This window comes from Aethalodelphis obliquidens, unplaced genomic scaffold (assembly GCF_003676395.1).
Source record: "Aethalodelphis obliquidens isolate GAN/ISIS:26980383/991018 unplaced genomic scaffold, ASM367639v1 scaffold76, whole genome shotgun sequence".
Lineage (NCBI taxonomy): Eukaryota > Metazoa > Chordata > Mammalia > Artiodactyla > Delphinidae > Aethalodelphis > Aethalodelphis obliquidens.
In genome coordinates this window covers 6,903,393-6,910,006 of record NW_020838020.1, presented here as the reverse complement: position 1 = coordinate 6,910,006, position 6,614 = coordinate 6,903,393, and positions in this window count along the sequence as shown.

Below are 6,614 nucleotides of genomic sequence, written 5' to 3'. Positions count from 1 at the left end.
ATCAACAATTGGGGCTACAATATATTAAAAAGTGTTTGCACAATGAAGGAAACTATCAACAAAAGAAAAAGGCAACCTATTGAATGGGTGAAGATTTTTGCAAATGATATATGTGATAAGGGGTTAACATCCAAAATATACATAGAATGCATACAACCCAACAACAAAAAACAAACAACCCAATTTAAAAAATGGGCAGAGGACATGAATAGACATTGTTAGAAAAAAGACATACAGATGGCCAGAAGATACATGAAAAGATGCTCAACATTACTAATCACTGGGGAAATTAGAACCACAGTGAGATACCACTTCACATCTATCAGAATAGTCATTTTTAAAATGATAGCAAATGACAAGTGTTGGGAAGGATTTGGATAAAGGGGAAGCTTTGTTCAGTGTTGATGATTACAAACTGGTGTAGCTACTATGGAAAACAATATGGAGGTTCCTCAAATAATTGAAAACAGAACTGCCATATGATCCAGCAATTTAACTTCTTTGTGTTTACCCAGAGAAAACTAAAACACTAATTCAAAATGATATATGCTCACCAATGTTTTTTGCAGCATTATTTAAAATAGCTAATATATGGGAGCAATTAAGTGCCCATCAATATATGAATGGATAGGAAAGATTTATACATATATATATATATATATTTATCATGGTATACACACACAATGGAATATTATTCAGCCATTTTTAAAAATGAAATCTTGCCGTTTGCAACAACATGGATGGATCTAGAGGGTATTATGCTAAGTGAAATATGTCAGACAGGTAAAGCTAATGCCATATGCTCTCACTTATACATGGAATCTAAAACACCCTAACTCTAACAAACAAAACAACAATAGCCTTGTAGACACAGCTAACAAACAGGTTGATGCGGGGGGGGGGGTTTGGGTTGTGTAAAATAGGTAAATGGGATTAGGAAGTACAAACTTCCAATTACAAAATAAATAAGCCACGGGGATACAGCGTAAGGAATATGGACAATAATATTATAATAACCTTATTACAATGGGAACATATGATTACTAGATTTGTGGTGTTCACTTTATTAATGTATGCCAATATCAAATCATAAGGTAGAACACTGAAAACTAGCGTAATATTGTACACCAACTATATTTCAATATGAAAAATAAATAAAATCTCTCTGAGCAAATAATACAATTTGTCAAAATTTGCAGATGAAGTGGAAGCAGAGCTTAGAGGAAAGTTTATAACATGCATGCATATAATAGAAAATCAAAATGCACAATGAAAATTTATAGTAAGTTTTGATAAATAATACTATAATTCCTCCAAACATTATGTTCAATAGTGTCTTGACTACCCAACATCCTTTGCATTTCTAAATTTCAAAAACAACAATTTTTGTTTTTAAGATTCTACTAATATATTGCAATTATGAGTCAATAGTTTATTGTGGAGAAACAGCATTAACTTTCTAATATGTGACTATGGTTTGTTAATTTATTTAATTATATGCCTTTTGATTATCTCAATAATATTTCTATATTTTACATATAGATATTGTACATCTAATAGATTTTTTACCAGTTGGTAGATGTTTGATGTTATTGTAAATGTACCTTTTAAATATTTTTGTCTACATTTATGTCAAATGTTATTTCTATTAATAAAACAACTAAATATGATCTCTCCAATCAAAAGAGAGAAAAGGTATATGAGATATTATACTCTGGTACATTTTCCAGTGTATAAAAAGGGCTTCCTTTCTTTGTGATTTTATGTTTTTATATGAGTTGATTTCTAGTATAGTAAAACCATTGGCCTTTCATTGTTTTCCTACCTTTGCTAAGGGAAGTAGGAGTGATTTACCTGAATGGCAAATTTTGGAAAAGGACAGTTGAAAGATCTGTTGTTGTTGTGTTTGCTGTTAGATTTTCCTTCTGGAGAGCAGTTGTGTTTTGATCTGCTGCTTCTGTATGAGAAATGACTTACTACTCTCTGGTAATCCTGTAGTTGTACAACTGTGCAAATGATCTTATGTGGAAGTCTACTTATCTTCAGAGATTAAGTATTAGCAAATTTACTTGCTCATAGATATAGAAAACTCATTTTTCAATTAATCCCATTTATCAAATCTCTATTTTCCTATTTACTTCTGAATAACAGAGGGGAAGAAAGATGTTTTTTGCAGTACTTCCCCCATAATTACAACATGACATACAGTGTTTCTTCTTTTATTACATTTATCTTAATTTATTTTTTATGTTCCTTATACTTTCTATGTTGTCCACTGATTCTTTCTTTCTTTCTTTTTTAATTAAATAATTTATTTATTTTTGGATGAGTTGGGTCTTTGTTGCTGTGTGCAGGCTTTTTCTAGTTGCAGCGAGTGGGGGCTATTCTTCTTTGCGGTGTGCTGGCTTCTCATTGTGGTGGTTTCTCGTTGCAGAGCATGGGTTCTAGGCATGTGGGCTCAGTAATTGTGGCTCTTGGTCTCTAGAGCACAGGCTCAGTAGTTGTGGTGCATGGGCTTAGTTGCTCCATGGCATGCGGGATCTTCCCAGACCAGGGCTTGAACCTGTGTACCCTGCATTGGCAGGCATATTCTTAACCACTGCACCACCATGGAAGCCCTCCACTGATACTTTCAATAACTGTTTATTCATGATAAACAAAATAGACGTGTATCTTCAGTTATAGAGCTTTTGACTTATGGGGAATAAAGGGATAATCAAGTAATCACACCAAAATATTTGTTTATAATTATGATGATTACTGTTACAAAAAAGAACAGAATACTCTGATACCTTATACAGAGAAGTGCCTTATGTGGACTAGGTGAGTGTGGGTCATAAATGTTTCTCTGACAAAGTGACTTTTGAACTGAAATCTAAATAATGAATAGGGTTTATTATTGTTTTTAAAACAACATAAAGAACATAGACATTATTACTTCTTTTGACTCAGACAATATATTATTTTTCTCTTGGTATAGCCCAGGGATTGGCAAACATTTCTGTTTAAAAAACAGATACTAAACATTTCTAGCTTTGTGAACTATATGGTCTACGTTGCAACTACTCAACTCTACCACTGTAGCATGAAAGCAATCATAGATTACATATAAATGAATGTGCATGATTAGTTAAAAAAAAAACAAAACCTAGAGAAAAACAAGTGGTGAGCTGACTCCAGATCAAGCCTAATAATATACTACATTGTTTATTTCTACTTCACTTCTTACAGAAAACCTTTTAACATTAAATTATTTTAAATAAATAATTCACATCCTCTTTTTAATTGCTTTTTCACCTAGTGAAAGGATTTTGCATTTGTAACTATTGAATTGCCCTTGTTTATTTCATCCATCTTACCATATGTATTTAACAACTTTTTTGTGTATATCATTTTATTTCTTCCAGACGTGGTATTTTCAAGAGCAAAATCTTGTGTTCAACATCTTTGTAACAGTCATTGATCACAAACTTTAATGAGACATTGTTCCATAATTACATACCCCTTGAGACGCTATACAAAGTAGCATGTCAAATAACTTTAGAAACCACTGTAAGTCACTGGTTTCCAAATGCCAAACAGTAATATTTTCTTATGTGCAGAGCAAAATTAGAAAAAATGAGCACTATATGGTTAATTTTGATAAACATAAATATATTTTAAGACTTACTTTGAAGTTGTAACTTTCATGCATTTCAGAAAAAAAATACTTCCTTTAAGGAAATGATGGTAATGGTAGCTTATTTTATTAAATTATTCTAGAAAGTGTTTTATAACATACACACTCACATACATTAATTTCTGCTTAGTGTATACATCTCTTACCATCTATGACCCACTAAGGAATAAGGATAGAAGATTGAGGATTGTATTTGCACTTTCCAATGTTTTCAGTACACTGACATTTAACAAATCAAGGCCTAAAATTTGAAATATTTTAGCTAGATAGGTACTCTTTTATTAACTACTCACTTTCTTTCTGCTTCAATTTCTGTTTATCTATGATTGCCTTATTCTCCCAGTTTGAAGATAATTATCTTTATTATATCACTGGTTACAAAGCTCTTTTAGAACAACTCTTAGAAAGAGAAGCATTATTGATATCCCATGCATATCTGTTTGATAAGGTTCATTTTGAACTGTGTTTTGAATTTTGTTTCCCAGAACTGAATATATTATTTAATATAAACTGATCAATTTAACATATACAGTATCATTAAGAGGTTTTCATTTTTTTATTCTGTTTTAGATTTTATTTATACTATGTTATCTTAGACTGCATTAGATATTTATGAAATATTAAATTGTCTCACTCAGTTTTTAGTCATCTAAGAGGCATCTCTTTTGGGGAAATCACTCAGTTATTTTAGAAGTTGTTACTGATCCTTTCCAGATTCTTGGACAACATTATCATAGAAATGAGTAGCACTTACACAAGACTCTAAGGCAAGCAAAGTTTTTCTTAAGAGAAATAGCTTGTGCACAAGGGAGAAGGCAGAAAAAAATTGCCAGCTCCCCAAGTAGAAGTGGTGAGTTGCTTTTATAACAAAAGAGAATTTGTCTCATGATCACTGATAATTTCCAGAAATATTCAAACTCCTTTCTTTAAAATTTTTTAAAGTTTTTAATATTTAATTTATTTATTTGGTTGGCTGGATCTTAGTTGCAGCATGTGAATTCTGGGTTGTGGCATACATGTGAGATCTAGTTCTCTGACCAGGGATTGAAACTGCATTGGGAGCACAAAGTCTTAACCACTGCAAAACATCAGGGAAGCCCCTCAAACTTCTTTTATCAGCAGGTGGCTATCAGGAATAAGAAGTGCTTCTGTGAGGGGAGAGAAATGCATGGGAATTTTCTGAAAGAAAGCACAGAAATTTAAAATTTATAGCTGAGTTTCTTGTTTTGTGGTACAATTAAATATACTCATTAGTGTCACAGAGATAAAGTTAACCTTTTATTCCTATGAGACTGTTTTTTGTTTGTTTCTGTCTCTAGAACTCAGGCCCCCAAGGACTTTGTTCTTTAGCTTGGAAGACCCGTTTTGCCCATGGCCATCTTCTGGTCCTTTTCCAAAATGGCTGTACTCTTGTCTTCCTGCTCAAAGTGTCTGCAAAATTATCTTGCATAGATTATTTTCAGGGTATATAGAATATCTGCACATCATCATTAATTGAAGCTTTGGTTAGAAACTATGTCTGGTAGTCCAAAATTGATGAACAAAAAATAACCTGTCAAAGAAAGAAAACTATCATTAGGATGTGACAAGAGAATTTGTTCAGTAATCTACTGTGATTCTAGTATGCCATTCCATAAGAAGAAAACATTTCTTCAACAAAATAGTTGAAATTGGAAAGTTTTGGAAAGACAGTGGAGGAGTAAGATGTGGAGATCACCTTCTTCCCCACAGATACATCATAAATACCTCTACATGTGGAACAATTCCTACAGAACACCTACTGAAGGCTGGCAGAAGACCTCAGACTTCCAAAGAGGCAAGAAAATCTCCATGTAATTGGGTGGGGCAAAGAAAAAAGGAAAAAAAAATAGACAAAGGGATTGGAATGGGACCTGTGTCTCCGGGAGGGGGCTGTGAAGGAGGAAAAGTTTCCACACACTAGGAAGTACCTTAACTGGTGGGGACAGGGAGGAGCTTTGGAGTCTCAGAGGAGAGTGCAGCAACAGGGGTGTGGAGGGCAAAGCAGAGAGAACCCTGCAAAGAGGATTGGTACTGTCCAGCACTCCCCATCCTGAGACATTTGCCTGCCCACCAGGGATGGTGGAGGCTGGATGCTGAGGCTCAGGCTTCAGAGATCAGACCCTAGGGAGAAGACTGGGGTTGGCTGAATGAAGACAGCCTGAGGGGGTTAGTGCATCACAGCTGAGGGAGTCCAGGAAGAAACCTGGGCCTGCCCAAGAGGCAAGGGACCATTGTTGCTGGATGTGTGAGGAGAAGTGCAGGTCCACCATAGGAGCTTTTTCTATGTGTGCTCACAGACAACAGGGCACTGCCTACACAGCTCCAGGGCTGGGCACAAGTCATGGCTGCTATCTTGGACTCCAGAGGCGGATGCAACAGCTATAGCTACCGCTGCTGCCACCAAGGGTCCTATGAGCAAGCTCAGGTCACTGTCCACACCTTCTCAGGAATATGAGCAACCCACCACGGCCAAGGGTCCCATGATCCAGGGCCAATTTCCCCAGAAGAGTGAATGGGTTGCCTCAGGCTGTTGCAACTTCCTGCCAGCCTGTGCCACCACAAGGCACTTGTCACACATCCCAACTGTGACTGCCATATCTCTCCCTCTCACTTGGCCTGAGTGAGTAAGTGAGCCCTAATCAGCCACTGCATTCACCCCCTCTTGTCTGGGTGGGTAACAGTTGCCTGAGGGTGGTCCACATGTAGAGGATTGGCCAAAACCAAAGTTGAACTCCACGTGGCCAGAGAAAGGGAAATCTCTCCATGCAGCTGATGGAACAGCAGATTGAATCCCTGCAATATGCTTGGAAAACCCTACCTACATCTGTGGAATATCTGAATAGACATCTAGTGTTCCCACAACTGAAGCTGTGTACTTTGGGTGAAACTGTGGACTTTGGGGGCAAGTATAAGC